Raw genomic sequence first — 23,476 nt, forward strand, 5'->3', positions numbered from 1 at the left:
ACAGGCCGAGCGCACTATTCAGACATTGGAAGATATGTTGCGTGCCTGTGTTATTGATTTCAGGGGTAGCTGGGACGACCATTTACCGCTTGTTGAGTTTGCGTATAATAACAGCTACCACTCCAGTATTCAGATGGCACCATATGAGGCTTTGTATGGCAGGAAGTGTAGATCACCGATCGGTTGGTTTGATGTTGGGGAGACTGAGTTGATTGGCCCAGATGTGGTCCAGCAGGCCGTGGATAAGGTGAAACTTATTCGAGAAAGATTGTTGGCAGCCCAGAGCCGACAGAAATCTTATGCCGATAAGCGACGTCGACCGTTAGAGTTTCAGATTGGCGATTGGGTGTTCCTGAAAGTGTCACCAATGAAAGGTGTTATGCGATTTGGCAAGAAAGGAAAGCTCAGTCTGAGATATATTGGGCCCTATCTGATTATTCGCAAAATAGGCAAGGTGGCCTACGAATTGGATTTTCCAGCTGACTTAGGAGCGGTACACCCGGTATTTCATGCTTCTATGCTTCGTAAGTGTATTGGTGACCCTTCCAGAGTCTTTCCTGTAGATGACATTCAGGTCACAGAGGAGCTATCTTATGAGGAGCAGCCTATAGCCATATTGGATCGCCAGGTAAAAAGGTTGCGGAACAAAGATATGGCTTCTGTTAAAGTGCTGTGGCGGAACAATAACCGAGAGGAAATGACCTGGGAAGCTGAGGAGCATATGAAGAAGAAGTATCCTCATTTATTTTCAGAGCCTACAGGTAATCCAATTCTCTATTTGACTATGTTGTTTGATAAATGAATCGTTGATCAATGATTGTATTGTTGTGATAGTTAGTAAGGAAACTCCCCCAAATTATTGTATGACCGGTAAGGTTAATCTGACATTCGAGGACGAATGTTCTAAAGGGGGGAAGGATGTTAGAACCCGTATTTTTGTACAGTGGAATAATCCGGATTTATTTATGATAAGCTAAGGACAAAATTATTTTGGAATACAAAGTCGGGATTCTTAACCTTCGATTTTATTTTGAGATATAAGTTGTGCATGAATTTATTGGTATGGAACAATTAAGAAAATTCGGGACCAAAAGTGAGAAAAATTGGAAGATAAAAATCATCCACAATTTCCATGGTTGGCCCACACAAATGGTGTTCAATTTTAATTGGGACAACACATTAGTGTGGGCCAAGGGGCAAGTGTACAATTCACCTAAGTATTAAAAGATGACCACATTTTCTTTCCACTTCATTTACTTCATTCCCCACACTTGAAAAAAAAAAAGGGCAAAGCTGAAAAACCCCCTTGAGGCTCTCGGCCAACAAGGGAGAAAATCAACTCCCATTTCTTGTTCTTCCAAAAAATTTCCGTTGATGTAAACCCACTATATTGAGGTTCCTAAGTAACGTGGAAGTTTCGTTGGAGCGATCAACCCATTATTTTTCATCCATTGGAAACCCTAGCATTTTGTGGAATTGAAGAGGATAGGTAAGAGTTGATCTTGCTTTTGTGTTATAAAGGTTGTTTGTATCTTGTAGTATGTTATAATGGAGGAAAATCATGAAATATGAAATGTTGGAGGTGAGTTGTGTATGTGGAGCTTGAGCCGTGTAAATGGGTGTTGTTGTGTTGTGATTGAAATTATGAATTAATGCCTAGTTAGTTGATTATGATCATTGTAAGGTGAAGAACAATTGAGAATCATTCATATATGTATATGTGTAGTGTTAGCCGAAAATGGGTCACCTTATGTGCCAAGAATTGAATTAGTATCGCTTATTGTTTAGCCGTCGTCGCCATGAATTCTGTGTTGGAAATGAAAGTTTATTGACTCAAATTGATGTTGTAAATATTGCGGACTGATTTGGAAGTTGTTGTACATTTAATGTAAATTGTGTATTGATGAAAATAGCATTGTTAGAATGTAAATTGTAGATACGAACCATGATTTGGAAATGAAGAAAACGTTAGGGGGGCTGTCTCGGTTAGGGGCTGTTTCGGGTAGCTTGGGAAAATTTATGGATTGTTGGAAAAATTGTATAAATTGCTTAGAATGTCTTGAAATGTTTTTTGGTATGGGTTCGGGTTAGTATGTGAGCGTATAAGCGTCGATTTTGGCTTGAAGGTAAGTCGTCGAATTGAATTTATGAAAGTTGATGAATGATGGAAAAGAGAGCTATTATTGTTGTATTACCTTTCGGATTGATTATTAATGTTGTTAGGTTGGTTGTTGTTGTTGTTGTTGATTGATACGGCCGAGTTAAATTCTCGGGGTAGCCTATTTACAGGGGAAATGCTGCCCAAATTTCTGTAGAATTAAGGGCGAAATTGGAATTTAATGCCCAAAGAGTCTTTAGCTAATGTTTGGCATTTTATGGCTTGTTTATAGATCGTGGGCAGCCCGAATCATAGGTTGGATTTAGCTTGAGTTTGGATCGTATTGGAGAGCGTTTGAGGTATGTAAAGTATTATTCCTTCTTCGGCATGCCTTAGTTAAAATAGGCTATGATGTAAGCCTCGAGGAAACTCTATTCTCACAATCCGAGCATGTTTATGAATCGCATTTGTTCTTTGGCATCCTTGCCTTGTCATGGCAAAACATTGATCCTTATGTTCTTGGAATCCATAATTTGTAAAGATTACATGAAAGCTGATTTATGTTTTAAAGTTCATTCTTTAGCGATTCCAAAACTTCAAACGCCCATAATTTCCTCAGAAAAGCTCGGATTGCTTTGAAATTTTCGTAGGAGTTTGTATGATATAAAATGAGTATGTTTTTCATAGGCGGGCTCAGTTCGGGTCTATACTCGTCCGTGGGTCCTGCGACGCCCTTTTTGAAATTCGACAACTTTGAAACGAAAAGTGATAATTATTATTCCGATTTCGAATATGACTATTTTACTTATCCTTCAGATTTATAATAATGATTTTATGCATATGATTCCTCACTACTCCGCTCGTGTCTACTGTGATATCGTTCACCGGTTCCCGGGCCGGTTCTGTTGTCGTGCGCTTTGTGATACATTCCGGTGTTATGCTGTGATTATGGTTCACCGTGCTCCTCGCTCGAGGGCCGGGTTCCACTTATGTTTGGCGTTATGCTGTGTTTGGCGTTATGCTGTGTTGTGATGTGTGACGGGGATTCGGAGATTTGAAACTTTCTGGTGTTATGTTGTGTTGTGGCGCCATCGACAGGCGGGCGACCACATTTTCCTGTGCCCTATGCATAATTTATACTTTGGAAATAAACATTTTGATATATTTTTTTTTGATATGTATTATTTTCTATATATCTGATTCGATTATTGTTCAGATTTATTTCTGTACCTTCTGCTTTGCATACTCAGTACATATTTCGTACTGACCCCCTTCTCCGGGGGCTGCGTTTCATGCCCGCAGGTACGGACGCACAGCCTGGTGATCCACCTGTTTAGGACACCCTTTCTGCTATTCGGAGTGCTCCTCTCTTTCCGGAGCTTATACTTTTGGTATATATATTTATTAGTGCATTTGTATATATTCGTTCATGGGTACGGCGGGGCCCTGTCCCGTCATATGATTCTGTCGGTCTGTTTAGAGGTTTGTGGACATGTTTGTGGGTTAGGGTCTTTCTGTATGGATGTATGTACATGTCGTTTGGGCGATCCCATACGCCGAGGCGGCCGGTCCGCATATGTTTATATATTGTTTGGTTAGCCCTGTGTGGCTTTTGTTGGTATTTTCTGTGTGCAGGGTATATTGGATAGTCCGTAAAACAAAGGAAACTCTGCCGAAATTTTTCTGGAAATTACCTAAATTTGAAATAAAGCCTTGTCGGCTTCCGCCATATACTAGAATGAGTTGATAGAATTTGAGATAATATTTGATAGATGGGTTCGGGTGCCCAGATTGGGCACTAGTCACGGCCTACGGGGTTGGGTCGTGACATGGGATTAAGCCCAAACAGTGGTTAAATGTGGGATCAGTTTGGCTGAGTAGACACATTAAACGATTGCAGCGCTCAGCCCAGTGGCAAAGTGAGTTCGAAACTGATCTACAACAGAGGGGGCAATCCTTTCTTAACTCAGCCCATTCTTTTTTAATATATTGAACCTGTTTTGTGAAAATTCTAGGTCCGCCACTGTCAACTACTTACAAGCTCATAAATTTTACTACATCCGAGCTACCTCTCAACCTAAGAAAATATGCAGCAAACCCTAATTTATAACTGTAAAACAAATTTGACTAGGAATTGGAAAATCTATTTCTACAAGATTTTGCCTACAAATGCTATTTAGATAAATTAGATAAACCAACAAATATCAAATTTTAGACAATTTTGAATTACTAATCTTGGTTCAGTTCCAACATTTAACTATATTTAAGTGAATAATATGTGCATAAAAGACACATATCATGCATTCACTGGTGTAATATAAACACCACAGGAAGATAAGTTTTTACCTTTCAAATTATATGAGCAATTTAGCATAAGATCTTTAATTATGAATTAATTAAGAGATTGCACAAATAAGTTCCGCCCGTCTTTCCAAAGCCTACAGACAGTGTAGTAAGAAAGTCGTAAAATTACTTGAAGTGTATTAAAGTAAAACTCTCTACCTTACAATTAAACTTCTTCCAAAAAGGAACTCCTCGAATATCTCCTTTATTGACCAAGAAAACTTATTACTATAAGGAATGGTGCAGCTATAGTTTTGCTTAGTCGATTGGCAGAACTCAATAGCTTTAGCCATCCAGAACCCAATAAGCTGACTTTTCGAAAATCCAAAACGCATAAACTAAAAAGTTAGCTCGACCTCCGACTATAAGAAATAAGGTCGTTTTTCTCCTATCGAGGTTCAGGCAAACTAACTGTGATCTCATTTTTGGAAGAATCATTTAACTGTTGACGTTGCCAGCTTCTACCAAAAGCAGGTTGTTTTGGATCAGGGATTGACACTGTTTCGTTGCTTAACATGGCAGCTATATCAGACATTGTTGGTCGATCTGTTGGAATTTCTTGAACGCAAAGAAGAGCAACCAAAATTGACCTTGTAACTGTCGTAGGTTTCCCTAATTGATGGATCAATCGACTCCAACATTCTTCCTTCTTTCCACTTATTGTATGCCTGAAAAGCCACGTGATTTGAAAGATAAATGAAAAAAAAGATAAAGAAAGAAAGACAAATAAATTGGACTCTTCAGTTTCCAAATGTGCAGAGTATACTCACCCATCCTAAGAGGGACACACAGATTTCTTGCATGGAGAAGTCCGAGTTTCATTCTCCAGTCAGAATTTCCAACAGCAACACTCCAAAGCTGAATACATCTGATTTCTCCGAAAATTGGCCATATACTACGTATTCTGGAGACATATAACCACTACGCAATATTGGCATAAATCAGTAGCGATACACAAAAGGCAACAGCATAGTAATAACTAGTTACAGATCACTAGGGGCTATACTTACTATGTTCGGACCACTCGGTTTGTACTGGCCTGTGTTTGATCAGTCCCGAAAATCCTTGCCATTCCAAAGTCTGATAGTTTAGGAATCATCTCTTGATCTAGCAGAATGTTGCTTACTTTTAAGTCCCTGTGAATGAAGGTAAAGCATTCCTTGAGCAATTCCTTCTATTATCCCCAAACGTGTACTCCAATCTAGTGTAACCTTCAGAGAAGTGTCTAAAACAAAAATGGATATCTAATTAGCCAAGGGAAATGCAAAAACAAAAATCACAAAGATAATAATATTAATGAGTATTAAGGATTGGAAGATGAACCAAAAAGAAATTTATCGAGGCTGCAATTGGGCATATACTCATAGATAAGTATCTTCTCGTCCCCTTCAACACAACATCCTAAGAGGCTGACAAGATTTTTGTGCTGCAGTTTTGCGATTAGCTTCAACTCATTCATGAACTCCTCCAGTCCTTGTGATGACCTCCTGCTTAACCTTTGGATGGCTACTTCTCCGAAATCAGCCAAAAACCCCTGAAACGAATTGATATTCAAATCCACATTTCTCTATATATTAATGAAATTAAATATGAACATAAAAACTTCGAATTTTGCACCTTAAACACAGGGCCAAAACCACCTTCTCCAAGTTTGTTATCTTCATGGAAGTTGTCAGTAGCCTCTCTTATTTTCTGCAGGTTGTAATGCAGCAACTTCATATCGCTTTTTTCAACTGAATATAAACTAGACACCAACCTAATGAGAGCTTTAGTTCCATTCTTCCAGCCTACTTTCAAACAGCAATCAGTAAAGCAAACCAGTGTAATCCATACTAAATTTGTGCTAATTTATTAGAAAAAATACTAGACACACCTGTTTTCCTCAAGAGCTTTCTTTTGAAGTAAAGAGGAATAATTATACGAAGCAAGGTTGCAGATAACGCAGAAACAACTTCTGCAATGAGAATTTTGTATCTTCGGGCTGAATTTTCAGATAGACCATCAGTAACTGCATCTACAACACGATCGAAAAGTAAATAAATTTGGTCTACTATACAAAATACATTAATCAGATCAATCTTTCATTGACTGTTAGTAGACTTGATAAGATTAAAAGTAAACATACTTAGCTCAGATCTAGGAACTCGAACATAGAGAGCTCTACCATCGTTTAAGTGATCTGCAAGATCCAGTAAATCGCCAAACCATATTGAACAGCCTTTTTCTGAATAAGTATAAGCTGAGAAGGAGCAGTAGTTCCTAATGCACCGCATTTCGCAGTCTTTAATGCTCATACTTCCTAAGGAGATAGCATGATCTGGCAACTTCATATTCTCGCGTTTCAAGAACCCATCTCCACCATCACATTCCACTGCTACTTTTCTCATACAAACTCCATTCCACTTCTCAGTTTCCAACTATATGGGAAATCTTGGTTCAAATCCAGTTAAACAGCTGCATTGTCCACTTTTGATCCCGCAACTGCCAAATGGACCACAATAGGCATAAACTGCACACTTAACTTTTCCTGATATCTAATACTCCAATTACTATTATTCTGAATCCTTACCAGCGCCTTATAGATCCCACTAGGATCCAGTGGCGGAGCCAGGATTTATGTCAAGGGGGTTCAAAAATATAAAGAAGTCATAAATGAAGAAGCTAAGGGGGTTCAACGTCTACTATATATACATAAAAAAATAATTTTCACCTTATATATACAGTGTAATTTTTCGCCGAAGGGGGTTCGGATGAACCCCCTCGGCTCTATCTACATCCGCCACTGCTAGGATCCAAAACGATCCTTATTATTAGCGACCAAACCTAGGAAATACTTCATCGCTAGTAGAAACTAAAGAATAAGTTTCTGGAAATTTCTGGAAAACATTTTCATTAAGAAAATAAGTTCCGTCAAAATGAGGAAATGAACTTCCCCAGTAGAAGTAGAGAAAACAATTTCCACAAGTGACATTTCACATTGATTGTGTCTTCTCCGCCCTCCAACACACCTCAAGACCTCCATCTCAAAAGCCCCCATCTCCACCACCCCTCATCCCTACCCCAAACCCCACCTTCTATAGTATTTGTTTAAATTATTTACAGATATTTTTAAAATAATATTTTTTGCTTTATTACCTAACACAAGAATATAAGTAAGTATCCTACTTATTTTCTTGAAAAATGTATCCTACTTATTTTCTTGAAAAACATTTTCCAAGAATACATTTTTCATGAAAAATATTTTCTTCTTACCGAACACACCTTAAGTCATAAACATTTGTGTCGCTATAAATTTATCTCATTGAGATAAAATGGAAGTTTAAAATTGAATTGTCAGTAAATAAGAAATTACTATGACTTTTATTTTGGGAAAAAATTAAAAAGAAAAGTTGGACACGTTAATTAGGCCAAGGGAGTAACTATGTTTGCCACCATTATTTTTGTAGAAATTAAAAATCTCTCTCTAATTCGACAACGATAGCTTAATGTAGAATTTAAGTTTCTACATTTCAGCATCATATTTGTGACTCAAGAATCAGTTAATACATACAATGATATTTTTCAGTTAAACAAGTACTGGTGGTTTTGGTGTTTGAGGATCGAATCATTTAAATTTGTGTATATTTTTCTTTGTAGACAAATATTTACATGTTTAGAAAGGTAACAAAGTTCACAAATTTTAAAGATTAAATAAAGAAGAGACCGTTTGCCAAAAGCAAATAGTGTTATATAAGATAGAAAATATGAAATACAACTTTTAAACAAAAGAATTGCGAGACTCATAAAGATAAGGATTAAGAAAAAAACTTGTTTTCCCTAAATCCCAAAATATATACGTACACACTTTTTGTGACTTGGAACTTCTCAAAGTATTTGACAAATCTATCTGTTACACAATGTTACATAGTTTTTAATTTTTACGAACTTTAATACCTTTTACGAATTTTAAGAGTTCAAATTCACTAAATTGATCAAATTTATATTTTGATATGATACTCGACGAATTTTTTGCAAATATATGTTGATAACTTATTTTACTACTGGTAGTTATCATATGCAGGTTAAATTATCAACCTTAAAATTTATGTGCCAATAATTTACGCGTTATTTAAAGTATGACTGAATAATATAAGTCTAGTGAATTGTGTACTAGGATTACACCATGTTCCACGAGGAGAAACAAAGCTTCTCATCTTACAAACCATGTCTGCATATTGAGGAGCCAATTTAGCTTCCAATATAGGAGTGAGATGGTCTTACTTGGTTTCTACCTTGTTTTCCTTTTTTGTTCCTTCTTTTTTGGGGGTGGAGGTGGGGGTTGAATTTTGTGATAAAATCCCAAGTAAGTCCAACCATAGGGATTTCATTAATGATCAAACAGAATCCAAAATGGTCTACTCTACTTAGTCCACATTTATTTTTTATTAACACGCCTGAATCGTAATATACATTTTCATTTTAAAATGTACATTAAAATTTAGATGTCTGAATCTGAATACACACCTGAATATAAAGACATTATATTAAAATCCGAATGCCAAATCATTAAGACTATTTATTTTTTAATTATTCATCGTTTTAATGTATAAAATTTACTTTATTCAAAAGTTAAAAAATATAAGTTCAATAAAATACTAAATTAATCTAATATTATATTAATAAAATATTTTTTAAAATTACATGGTGGTTGGTGGTGGCGATGGCTAACGATGGTAGTTGTGGGTGGCGTGTCGATTTGGGATTGTGTTGGCTAATAAAAGTATTGTCGGTAGTAGCTAGTGGTTGTTGTGACTGGCAATAGTGGTTGATAGTTGTAGTGGATGATAGTGATAGCTAATATTAGTGGTGAATGATAAGGGTGGTTGCCGATATAGTTATGACTAATGGTGGTGATTGTTGGTCGTTGTAGTAGTGGTGATTAATGGTGATGATTGTAAATCGTGGCTAGTGGTGCAGTGGTGACGAAAGATTGTAGTAATTGATAGCAGTTGTGGTTGAAAATGGTGGTTGTGGGCAGAGGCGGGACCAGGATTCGAAGCTTGTGGGTTCGGGGTTCTAATTCTTTAAAGTTATTGGGTTCTTAATTAATAATTTGTACATATTTGACAAAATTGTTAATACAAATACATGGTTCGGATAAAAGCTACTGGGTTCTGCCGAACCCACATCCGATGGACTGGCTCCGCCCCTAGTTGTGAGTGGTGTGTGGTGGTAGTTGATATTATGGGCTGCAACGGCTGTAGTTGATAGTTGTGGTGATGGCTGTCGCAACAAATGAATGAAATTAATGAACTGCTTTGAATATGCATATTAGCAGTATTAAGATTGTTGCATATCTTAATCATTCAGATCTATCTAGACCCATTAAGAAGTTGTAACATTAAAAAAACACTTAATGAATAAGATCCGAATGATTAAGATTCTAACCTAAAATTCAAATAGACTTAATGACTTAGATTTAAATAATTAAATTAAGACATTCATTAAATGCAAGCAAATGAAGCCACACCTTTGTGATGAGGTTCTTTTAGCAGATATATTTCTACAGTACTATATATGAGAGGGAGAAATGATTTTTTAGCCCTTTAAAATTTTTATTTAGTTTTATGATTTTTTTACAAGAGATCTCCATTTTTTATACATAAGCTATCTGAAAAAAACATATAAGAAATTTGAAAAGGTCATTTTTTTCTATTCAAATTGTAAGAGACCAAGAGATCTCATTTCCTCTGAAGGATGCTGCAAAAATTATACTATGTGTTGCATTAAGAATATAGCCAGTTTTAATTTCTTTAATACCCTCATCATTTCATAGATTTCCCTTTGTGTCCTCATGCCTTCCCACCGCATTACGTAAAACACATGTATTGGTTTGTGGGCAATTTGCACGATTGTACTTTATTGGGGGTGGTCTTTAATTTTTGCCCTCAAATTGCTCGTGTTTAATTTTTGTCTTTCGCCTAAAATACCCTGAGGTTCTGGGTTCGAATCCCGGCCTAGTCATAAAAAAAAAATTTAAAAAAAAAGTTGCAAGGCAAGGCTTTGCAAAAAGTCTGCCGGAGACAGCAGAGTTTGCCTTATTAGTTATGCTTTAAGGAAAAGTCTGCCTTGTGCGGCAGACTTTTGCAAAGTCTTGCCTTGCGATTTTTTTTTTCTGAGTGGGGGTTCGAACCCAGAATCTTGGGATATTTCCGGCTACCTTTTTAAGCGAAGGACAAAAATTAAAGACCAGCAATTTGAGGGACAAAAATTAAGGACTACCCCAAAAGAAGGGCAATCCATGCAAAAAAATGTTGCTTTTTCAGCTAACCCTCATTCCAAATATGCTAAAGCCCAAAATAATGAAAAAAAAAAAAGGAAAAATGACCTAATAATACTACTTAAAACTCTATATTACAAAACATAAGGATATTTTTTCTTATTTACAGAACATATTAACTTAATTACACAACATACCAGATTTAGAAAATTTAAAGCCCACCCTTCTCTTCCCCTTCTCAGTGTTCTCTTTTCCTCCCGAACAAAGCCGTCCCACCCTCCCTTCCCCTTTTCCCCGTTTTCTGTTTCCTCTGATAATAGAGCCGCTCCACTATTTCCTTCCCCAATCTGACCCATTTATCACTTCTCTTCCTCCTTCCATCACGTTAATGAGCATTGCAACACCCACTTGCAGGAGTCAGATCCGGCTTTTGGAGTGGGTTTAGTGGGGTGAATTCAGGAACGACAGGACGGGATAAGGAATTCGATGGCCACCACCATCCATCAGATTTTCCGGCATGTGTGTAGTTAAGAATTGATGTTAAGCTTTTGTTATGGCTATTAGCATCGGATGATGATTTGGAAAATTTTGGTTTCTTGCTACTTTCAACCTTCCCAGCTATGGGAAAGGCTTTTAATCCATCTTTTTTGTAAAGTTATGGTAATTCAAGAATATGCGTAGATCTGAAGACAATAACTGTTGATTATGAAGAATTTTGTGCGGCTGAAACAATTTTAACCAAGAAATTTTTTGCCATGACTACACTGTTGTTGTTGAAATTTACATGCATAGCCTAACTGTATGTTATCCCATATTGCAAAAGCAGACTGCTGTAAACATAGCCTGATATGTTGGTTGCTACTCCTCTGCATAACTAACTCCACCTTGTTTGTGGGCCGTATTATATGAAAGTTGTATACATTATAATTGTATTAATTTCATTTGAATTTCGAAGCGAGATTCAAATTTGTATTAATATTGTATGAAAGTTATATACAATGCCGTTGTAGTTGTATTAAATTTTCAAAAACCTAACATGAACTTTGTACAAATTTTATATAGTTAAATATATATTTCATACCGTTTTTATATAGTTTTCATACACGTAAAATGTGAAAAATCTAAGCCTTGAACGAGATATACAGTTTTCATACACAAAATTTTGAGCGAAAATTTTTAGTCTTGAGTGGGATATACAGTTTTCATACACAAAATTTTGAGTGAAATTTTTAAGCCTTGAGCGAAACTTTTCGTATATATTTTGTACGGAATCTATTGCTATGTTTTGTAAACTAAAAAGTATCGTCATATTTTACAAATATACCCTATATATATTCTTACGACCAAACACCATTTGGGTTAGAAGTAATTGCACGGTTTGCCCATTAATGGATTGGTCTTTAATTTTTTCCCTTCAAAATCGAACTCATGCCTAGCGAGGCATAAGGTTTTTTAGGCGTTGTCATAACTTGTGAATATTATGATGCGTAACGTATGCCCCTTTAGGCATAAGTTCAGTTTTGGAAGGCAAAAATTAAAGACCAACCCATTTGAAGGACCAAAAATTAAAGACCAACACAAAACAAGGACAAAAGTGCAAATGACCCGGTCATCTACTTTACCAACTTTGGCCCAACTTCCTTATTTTTAGTAGCTTTAGCCCAATTTCCGCATGTTTTGAAATTTTTCTTTCAACTCAAATCTCGCTACACGCTCGGAAGTCATTCTGAAGTGTGGGTTCGATTATTTCTTGTTGGATTTTATTTATTATTAATACTAAGAAGCAGCTAGGTGTAAAGCCTAGTTGCGATTCTTTAAAAAAAAAATGTGGGTTCGGTTGAGACTTGATTGAGTTGGGTTACGCTAGGTGACTATTGTAGATGAAAATCATAAATATGAAGGCCATCATTTTTTGGGTCTCAAAGCTTTGAGCTATTCCAGAGCTGGAAATCTACTTTGGAAAATATATTGGTGGCAATTGAAAAATGGTCTGAATCATTTCGAGCACCTGAAAAATTGATGAAGAAAACGACCTAAAGTACCTTTGATTTTGTATATAATAGCGTGGATACATTGTTTAAACATAGTACACTGTTTATTAATGGTTATATAAAATAGATACATTATCGATAAGAGTGTATATATAATGTATAATGGTGTGTAGGGGTGTATACATATTATCTAATAATGTGTAAAAGTGTATATACATTGTTATACATCATGATGTTATATAGATTTAAAAAATGGATAATGAAAAAATAAAGAGAATTTTGCGCTGGCTCAGGGGAAGAAGGTAAGATTAACATTGAAAGAGGTTTGGCTTCTTGAAATTCAATGTAAGCATATGTTGGCTAGTCCAAGTTAAATAATTATAGGACTATCCAGGGTGTAAACTGTTTGTTGGATTGTACATTTGCATAAGAACCCCAAAAAATTATTTAAGACTTCTTCATATTATTAGTTTCAACTCTTTTTAAGGTACCAAGACTTTTGGTGAAGTGATAAGTATTTCTTTATTTTTAATCAGAAATTTCAAATTCGAGCCTCCACGAATTCGAGTTTAATGGCGCCGAGCAACACATCTAGTCGGGCACCTGAGTTTTTGTCAGAAGGTTGCTATTATCTTGGAAAGGAAAAACATAATCGAAAGGTTAAAGTTTAAAGGCAAAATACATACACCTACCTGCACTCAAACTTGGCTTCAGCAGTCAGTTTGACACTAAAACTTACCAGTAATTATTTAGATGCTTTAACTTAATACAAGTGTTTCGAAGACACCTCGGTCCAGCACATCTCACACGAAAATCCCAATCGCAGGTGACGTAAAGCCCGTCTGGATAGACTTATGGCTTTTGACTTATAAGTTAAAAGCCATAACCTAGAAATTCTAGCCTATGACTTTTGACTTATTTTTTCTATTTTGGCTTAAAAATAAGTGCGTAAAAACACTTTTTTATTTTACTCAAACAGTACAAAAGTGTTTAAAAACTATTTTGGCTTAAAAACACCTAAAATAAGCAAATCCAAATAGGCTCGTAGTAAATGGACGAATTAACCAATGACGCGTGTACCTTTTAAAAAAAACACTTTTAACACTTTTTTTTTTAATCTAAAATAGAACCCCCCCCCCCCCCCCCCCTTCCAACTGTTAGTAAAATATATACAAATAAAAAGAAAAATATCATCCTGTTGTAAATATATTATTTATGTGGATGTCCATAACTTCTAGGTGTAATGACCTCCATTATGTGTACTAATGCCACACCTCCACTACCTCCTCATTGATCTCCCACACCCCCATAATCTTCCCCCACATTCTCAAGGATTAATGTCATGTTTATGCATGCCCTTTGGCGTTCTCAATGTATTCCTATAAATAGCTAGATTGTATGTAATGATTGTACACTTGAACAAAACTTGAAAGGATGAATAAAGTTCTCTCCTGCTCTCTACATTTCTTGTCTACTTTCTTGTTTTATATTGTTACTCTTTTAGCTTGGTTTTACAACACGTTATCAGCACGAGGCTCACAAATTAAAGGTAAGATTAACTCGGCGACTAGATTGTGAGGTGGTGTGTTTCTCTTCTTCACCGTTGGTTGAATTATAAAATTTCAACTCTTTGAATTCGACCAGGTGATATCCTTCTACTGTTTTTTTTCCTCTTTCTTAAATGAGTATTACTAATTTATGTTCTCTGGGATCTCTGTGTTTGACTAGTTATAGTCATCATCTATAAATGTTTGTCACATATTTCTAGTCTATTTTTTATGCAAATGTTGAGGTGGTCTTAAGAAATTGGAGAGAACAATTCATTTATTTCAAGTTGTATGGGCACAAGATTTTATCATCGGTCTTTTGGGTTTAAACATATAGATGAAAAACTCATAAATAAAAGGAATGAATACAAGAAGGCTGAGACACTAATTTCCATGACAAACAGTAAAGTGGCAAAACCCGCAAGTAATTTGTAGAAACTACACGATCTTGACTTATTCCATTTATTCACCAAGAGAGAATATATATCGGATACAATCTTGAACCCTAGTGAAACATGGAAACTAAGATCCTAGTGAAACAAGGAAACTAACTAATATATGGTAATTATCTCCCTACAAATATGCTATCAAATAATATCAAATAATATAAAGATATTACCGCAATACCCCCCCCCCCCCCCCCCTCTCAAGTTGGAGCATGGGAATAAAAAATGCCCAACTTGGAAAGCAAGAATTCAAACTGAGTTTTGCCGAGAGCTTTGGTAAAAATGTCTGCCAATTGTGAAGATGTTGAAACGTGTGACGGAGAAATCAAACCTTCACTAATTGCATCACGAACAAAGTGACAATCTACCTCAATGTGCTTTGTTCGTTCATGGAAAACCGGATTTTTTGCGATGTGCAAAGCGGACTGACTATCACAAAACAATTTGATCGCCTTGGGATGTTGTATACCTAAACTCAACAACAGACCTCTCAGTCACTTCAACTCACAAGTGACCACAGCCATGGACCTATATTCAGCCTCTGTAGAAGATCTAGAAACTGTGTGCTGCTTCTTTGTCTTCCAAGAGATGGGAGATTTACCTAGAAATACTAGCCAACCTATCAACGAACGACGAGTAAGCGGACAAGCCGCCCAATCAGAATCACACCATCCCTGCAAAGTCAACTCACTGTCGGCACGTAACAAAATACCCTGTCCCGGTGTGCCTTTCAAATAACGGACCACTCGTAAGGCCGCTTCCCAATGTTCAATTTGGGGTTCTTGCATGAATTGAGACAAAATATGAACAGAATATGCCAAGTCCGGTCGAGTGACCCCCAAATAAATCAAACGCCCGACTAATCTACGGTAGACCTCCGGATCCGACAACAAATCTCCATTTGCAAGGCCAAGTTTTTTATTTTGCTCAATAGGGAACCCACTTGGCTTTGCACCTAACAATCCTACTTCAGTGATAATATCAAGAGTATACTTGCGTTGACACAAAAACAACCTTGATGAACTACGAGTTACTTCAATACCCAAAAAATATTTGAGAGACCCAAGGTCTTTCACTTTGAAACAATCACTCAAATAGGCTTTGAAAGTTGCAAGTGCAGCGGAATCATTCCCAGAAATAATAAGATCATCAACATAAACCAAGATATTAATCTGAATATTCCCTCTAGTAAATGTAAAAAGAGAATAATCAGAATAATATTGAAGGAAACCGTACCCTTTCAAAGCAGTCACCAATTTTGCAAACCAACATCTAGGGGCCTGTTTCAACCCATACAGCGATTTGTGCAAACGACACACCAACGTAGGATCTGGACTTTCAAAACCGGGAGGGAGCTTCATATACACCTCCTCATCAAGGTCACCATGTAAAAAGGCATTACGAACATCCATTTCGTGAAGTTCCCAATATTTGGATGCTGCAATGGCTAGGAAGGCTCGAACAGTAGTCATCTTGGCGACCGGAGCAAAAGTTTCATTGTAGTCAATCCCCGCTTGTTGATGATTTCCCAACACAACCAAGCGCGATTTGAGCCGTTCCACATCTCCATTTGACAAAAACTTGGTCTTGTACACCCACTGATTACCAAGTACTTTCTTACCCGGAGAAAGATGTTCCAAAATCCATGTACCATTGTCTTCCAATGCACGTATCTCTTCTTTCATTGAATGTCTCTAACCTTCGTGTTTCATGGCTTCTTTGAAGGTCTTAGGATCCTTACCCGAAATAATAGCTACAAGAAACTTACGATAATTTACAGAAAAATTGTCACAATTAATATAGTGTGCCAAAGGATAGGGAGTACCTGAGGATTGATTGTTAACAGGAGTTGTAGGGGACGGACTATTAGCAAAAACTGAGTGTGTCACATAATCACGAAGCACAACAGAGGGAAATTTCTCCTGAAAACCACACCCCAAGCCACCTTCCACATTCGTGACTTGGGTATGATGTTGCTGCCCCCTCTCGCTGCCAGCGGGCTGTGCAGTGGCTATTGGCAGCCGCTCAGCCTCGCTGCCAGCTGGCGTTGGGTTCCCAGCGGGCTGGACAGTGGCCGCTGGCTGCAGCTCGGCCTGGCTGCCAGCAGGCGCTGGTTGGGCAGTAGTTTGCGGCTGCTGCTCGGCAGCCTCCGAACTATCAACTTCGCCCCCTAATTCATCCCCGTACACCATAAAATCACGATCAATTTCAGCACCCTCATCAAAAAAACTAGACGAAATATTAACATCTTCCGGACAAGCAAAAGGAAACACATCCTCCACAAACTTTACATCACGAGAGACAAAAAATTCCTTCGTATCAAGATCAAACAACCGCCACCCCTTCTTACCAAATGGATATCCCACAAACAAACACTTTCTGCTCCGACTAGCAAATTTGTCACCCTGAGTTTTTTTATTATAAGCAAAGCACAAACACCCAAAAGTACGAATAGCATCAAAAGAAGGAGGTTTATTGAATAAAATTTCAAAAGGTGTTTTATTTTCCAATTTGGGTGTGGGGGTACGATTTATGAGATGAGATGCAGCAAGAACACATTCACCCCAGAAAAAAATAGGCAAATTGGCCTGAAATCTGAGAGCCCTCGCAACATTCAACACATGTTTATGCTTCCTCTCTACCCTCCCATTCTGTTGTGGAGTACCCACACAAGATGTTTGAAACAAAATACCAGTGGCGGAAAAATAATCGATCAAACAATTAAATTTTGTACCATTATCACTTTGTACAACTTTAATTGTTTGATTAAATTGTCGATCAACCATAGCAACAAAAGCCATAAACATCGGAAACACTTTTGTTTTATCAACCAACAAGTAAATCCAAACAGCTTGGGAAAAATCATCAACAATTGTTAAGAAATAACGAGCTCCACATGACGAAACATGGCGATATGGGCCCCACAAATCACAATGTATTTTCTCAAATATTCTAGATGCATTATTATCACTTAAAGGAAATTTGTCTCTAGGATGCTTAGCACGTAAACACACTTCACAATCCTTTGCTAAAATACTCTTATCACTACTGACATGAGGAAGCAACTTAACTACTCTCTCGGAAGGATGCCCCAATCGTCGATGCCACAATTCCAATGCAGACGTTGCCACGACAGTAGACACATGTTGCACCACGTCCGGTTTGCTAAAATAGTATAGTCCGTCCGATTTGCTAAAATAGTATAGTCCGTCCCTCCTAACTCCCGTTCCAATCAGCTCCTTCAGTGGGTCATGAATAGCACACACATAAGAATTAAAAGAGACAATAGTATGTAAATTGTCAGTAAGTTGGGAGACGGAGAGTAAGTTGCAACGTAAATAAGGCACATAAAGGACATGATGTAAGGTGATTTTATCTGACAGTCGAACAGAACCTTCCAAAGAAGCAAGCACATTTTCACCATTAGGCAAACCAATAGGACAATCAACAGTATGGACATCAAACAACCAAGATTTCTCACCGGTAACATGATGAGTAGCACCAGTGTCAATAATCCAAGAAAAAACATCAAACTTACCATTCAAGCGATTTTCGGGAATTGTAGCATTACCAAAAAATCCCGTAATAGCCTTCCATTGATCGGAAGTAAAGTGCTGACCGACGACAGCGTTATTTGATGCGCCCTTGAAACGAGTAGGCGTGATATAGTCCCCGGGCCGGTCTTGAGGACCGAGAAAATAGGGAGAATTAGACTCAATTTTGGGTGGTGGTGGAGGAGGTATGGTGTCACCGACCATGGAAATTTACGATGAATAGAAGAAAAAAAACGTGTGGCCTGATACCATGTAGAAACTACACAATCTTGACTTATTCCATTCATTAACCAAGAGAGAATATATATAGGATACAATCTTGAACCCTAGTGAAACAAGGAAACTAAGATCCTAATGAAACAAGGAAACTAACTAATATATGGTAATTATCTCCCTACAAATATGCTACCAAATAATATCAAATAATATAAAGATATTACCACAATATAATTAGTTTTAACTTTTTGTTTGTCGATTGGTTTGATTTTCTTGGTCATGTAAATGTTTATTTTTTGTTATTTCAATTTTTCTTTGTAGTGCATGTATTTTGTGGTTTATAAAATATTGATTAAAAGGTTAAGAGTGTTGTGAGATATTGAATCTAACATCCATGAAGTTATTTTAGGAGAAAGCTTGAATAATTCTCCTCCTCACGTTCAAGGTATGAAATATTTTTCACTGCCCATAATTACTTGAAAAATGAAAGTGCTTTCTGCCTAACAATTTATTTGGTAACGTCTCTTATGACTTAATTTATTCATGCATATTCATTTGAAATGATTGCATATGTCTGTTAGTGGTCTATAGTGGCTTATACATGTTAATAAAGATTGGTATGTATTTACTTTGAATTTGATTTACACAGATGAATAACGTATGCTAACCACAGTAAGAAAGTTTTCATGTTTACCTGCCAAAAAAAAAAAAAAAGATTCAGCTAACCTTATTTTTTTTCTCGATCAGCACATGAGCTTATCAGAAGAATACAACCATTGCCTTGCTTTAAATTATGCATTAACTAAGAAAGTTGTGGCCACCGTAAGTAGTAATATTTCAATGATTCGAGGGCGAGCGCTATTATATTTTGGCCTATTATGTCATTGGTTGAGGGTAAGACGGTGGATTGAAGTTCCATCGCATTAAGAGGGTAAGATATCGGGTTTGAGTCCCAGTGCACTATGATGACAATATAAGATATTGGGTTCATGTCCCATCACATTGTGGCCTAAAACGCCTTTAAATGGATAAGACATTGGGTTTAAGTCCTAATACACCATAGTGATGATATAATGATGACTAACGCAGAATAAAGTGCTTCTGATGAAAAGTCTTGAACCTATCTCACTTGATATGCTCCATTCCATGAGGGGAATGTGGTAGTAATGCATAATAATTCTAAATGAGAACAAGTGGTTAAACGAATGAAAGTGGGCGTGACAAATGACAAAATAATGTTAATCATCATTGTGGTAATATAAGAGGAAGAACATTATGGGTTCTCAAAGTGGTTCTTCTAAAGAAGAAGGTAATATTTGCCATCAATATGGTATGACAGGTCATTGGGCATGCAGTTGTCGTGCGACCCAATTTGATAAAATTTTATAAATCCTCCATCAAAAGAAAGGAATACAATTTCAAAGTGATGTCGAGATGAGTCTATGAATATGATAAAGACAATGGCTTATAATGAAAATTAATGAATTGCTTATATATGATTATAGTCCATTCCTTGAAGAGAATGTGACTTGTGATAAGCAGCGTGAATGCTCGCCCATTGTAAAAGTGAATTATGTAAAATTGTGGCTAAGGACGTGTTCATGTATGGTTGAATAAATACCACAACTCACCTCCACGGGAGGTTTGAGAGAAATAAGAAAATTTGTATTTTGACATAAACGATCATTGGTCACGTACTTTTAGTATGTCACAAATATTATGGTATGTCTTATCATTAATTACCAAAGGTTAAAAGTAAGAAATAAGTCTTGCTTATAAAGATTTTGGCCACGGCCATAATTACAATTACTCCCTCAAAGGAGATGTTCACCATATGAAAGGTATTATAAAATATGCGGTAGTTTATAATTAATTTGGAGCTCTGGAAAAGCTACTTTGTTACTACCTGGACGAATGTAATTGTTCATAATATTGGTGTTGTGGTAAGTTTCAAAAGAAACTTTTTAAGTTTCAAAGGCATTGACAATATATGAATTATATTGAGACTATAAATTATGGGAAGGTTTAATATCTTCATATTTACTACAACTACACGGGTAAACAAAATGTATATGAAATGTTACCAGTTTTTCCTTTGAATTTGTACCACGTAAATATAGGCATGATGGAATCACATGCTATAGAATTTGGCTTGACCGGTTGGCCATCCCGGTTCAAATGTGATTCGAAAATTATTGAGAATTCATATGGTTATATCTTGAAGAAATAGAAAATTCTTCATGAATTCTCTTGTGTTGCTTGTTCTCGTGATGCCAAATTGATTATTATACCAGCAATGATAGAGATTGTATCCCCTGATTTTTGGAACGTATAAAAGGTAATATATATATATATATATATATATATATATATATATATATATATATATATATATATATATATATATATATATATATGGGTCCAGTCACCTGCCATGTGGACCGGTTTACTATTATATGATTTTAATAAATGCATCTATGTTATGATCACATGTGCATTGGGTATCAACTTGCAATTTGGTTTTTGCAAGATTGTTTGCTCAAATTTTTATATTAAGAGCACAGTTTCAAACTATGAAATTATGTTGATAATGCTGATTTATATCAAAGTTGGTTTAGCAGAAATTGTATGCCTCTAATTATAGATAAACGGTTATGAGAACAAAACTCCCAAAAAGAAATTTGGTATGAGATATGTTATTTAATATGAAGCAACACTTGTACTTATCAAGCCAACAAGTTATTAAGTTCCCCTGTCATAATTGGTTCAGGGTTAGGAACCAAATAATTTCCATCTGAAATTTTGAATGTGCGGTATATGAGTTAATTATATTGCTCCACCACAACGCACAAAGGTGGGTCCCCAAATAAGGTTGGAGGTAAATGTTAGATTTTCTAACATTAGGGGGAGAGATGATAAGCAGCTAGAAAATATGTTTTACTTGATGAAATATCACTGATATGATCCTCGTTTAAAAGATAATTCAAGTGAATTGCCAGACGCATTTGCTGACCCAAAAGTGAATATTATATTTTTGCTGCAAATGCTCCAATTAGAATTAAAGTCCTTAAAGGATGTGTCCATGGCGACAATCGGTTCCAAAGGTAAAACTCCTTGAAAAAGGAGAGGAGCAAATGATCAAGATGGTCATAATAATGAGGCAAGTGCTTTAAAAGAGCACCACGACATAATACTTCATAAAACCTTAGGAAAGGTTCAGGTACCTGAAAATGATGAAAAGTGAAGAGATCTCGATAAATTATGTCGCATTGAAACTGATGTGAACTGGCCGTCGACGGTATCAACGATACAATGTAGAGCTTAACATTATAAATGGTGACGAGGATCTTGAATTCAAATAATGTGGACAGATATAATAATAAACTACGCAATTCAAGTATATTTTGTTTCACTTGGAAAAGTAATGTTTTGGATTTATAGTCCAAGGACCTCAAGGTATAATGCCAGTGGGGTATAAATGGATTCTTGTGCAAAGGTAAAATGGAAAAATAAAGCTGTAAGATTTAAAGTACGGCTTGTGCCTTTTGTGGCAGAAAAGTTTTTTGCAAAAATCCTGGCATTATTGTATGGAGATGTGTTCTCCTGTGGTGAATGCAATGAGGTTTTAGATTAGTCTGGCAATACATGAAAATTTTGATATGCGTATAATGAATTGTTGTCTTTTGGCTATATAGACAATGAAAGAAAATCCGAAGGGATTTAAATTGGTCTGAATCATATAAGGTTTACGAAAATAAAGCTTCAGCAAATCTTTATATGGGTTAAAGCGATTCCATTGAGTACCCCGATGGTTGTGATGTCGCTAGATATAATAAATATAATTCGGCCTATATACCACAAAAGAAATTATTGATATAGATTTGTTTATCCTAATAAATATTATCAAATCTATATCAAGGTTTATTGGTTATGTAAAATGCAGGGCATTATTTTTATTATTACATGAAGTTTGGTTTTCAAGAAAGTTACTGATTTGCATGTAAGGATACTGAACAATATGATGCTCTACATGGGAGTCAATTATTGATACTTATTTAAGTCCTGCCAAGGTGATAGCTACTTACAAAGCAAGTCAGGAATGCTTGTCTGGCTGAGATCAATAATTCAACACAGTTTGCAATAATATGGTGTTTATTTGGTAATGAAGATTTCAATCATATTGTACGAAGTTTGCATAGCTCAATTGAAAGAAGGATATAACAAAGGAGACAGAATACAACACATTTCGTCAAAGTTCTTTTCCAGACATGATCTTCAAGAGCAATGTGAAATAGATGTTCAACAAATACACTCGTTGATAAGGATATAACAAAGGAGACAGAATACAACACATTTCGTCAAAGTTCTTTTCCAGACATGATCTTCAAGAGCAATGTGAAATAGATGTTCAACAAATACACTCGTTGATAATTTGCCGGATGTGAGAAACCGGTATACAAGATTTGGATGTGTCGTTTCCATGAATTAAAGGATATTTTAATCAGGGGGATTATAATACACGCCGCACTCTTTTTTCCTTAGCCAAGGTTTTGTCCCACTGAGTTTTTCTCGCAAGGTTTTTAACGAGGCAACAAACAATGCGTATTACAAGATAAGTGTACTCTTTTTTCTTCATTAGAGTTTTTCCCACAGGTTTTTTTTCTAGTAAGGTTTTAACGAGGCACATTATCGGACATTCAAGGGGGAGTGTTGTAAATATATTATTTATGTGGATGTCCATAACTTCTAGGTGTAATAGCTACCATTATGTGTACTAATGCTACACCTTCACTACCTCCTCATTGATCTCCCACACCCCCATAATCTTCCCCCACATTCTCAAGGATTAATGTCATGTTTATGCATGCCCTTTGGTGTTCTCAATGTATTCCTATAAATAGCTAGATTGTATGTAATGGTTGTACACTTGAACAAAACTTGGAAGGATGAATAAAGTTCTCTCCTGCTCTCTACATTTCTTGTCTATTTTCTTGCTTCATATTGTTATTCTTTTAGCTTGAT

General features: G+C 36.3%; 1 pseudogene; it reads right to left on the reverse strand.

Annotated features, from left to right (window-relative positions):
* Positions 1–4,829: 4,829 nt before the first annotated feature.
* LOC132619501 (receptor-like serine/threonine-protein kinase SD1-6) lies at positions 4,830–11,056 on the reverse strand (annotated as a pseudogene).
* Between the last annotated feature and the right edge of the window lie 12,420 nt (positions 11,057–23,476).

This window comes from Lycium barbarum, chromosome 11, assembly GCF_019175385.1.
Source record: "Lycium barbarum isolate Lr01 chromosome 11, ASM1917538v2, whole genome shotgun sequence".
Lineage (NCBI taxonomy): Eukaryota > Viridiplantae > Streptophyta > Magnoliopsida > Solanales > Solanaceae > Lycium > Lycium barbarum.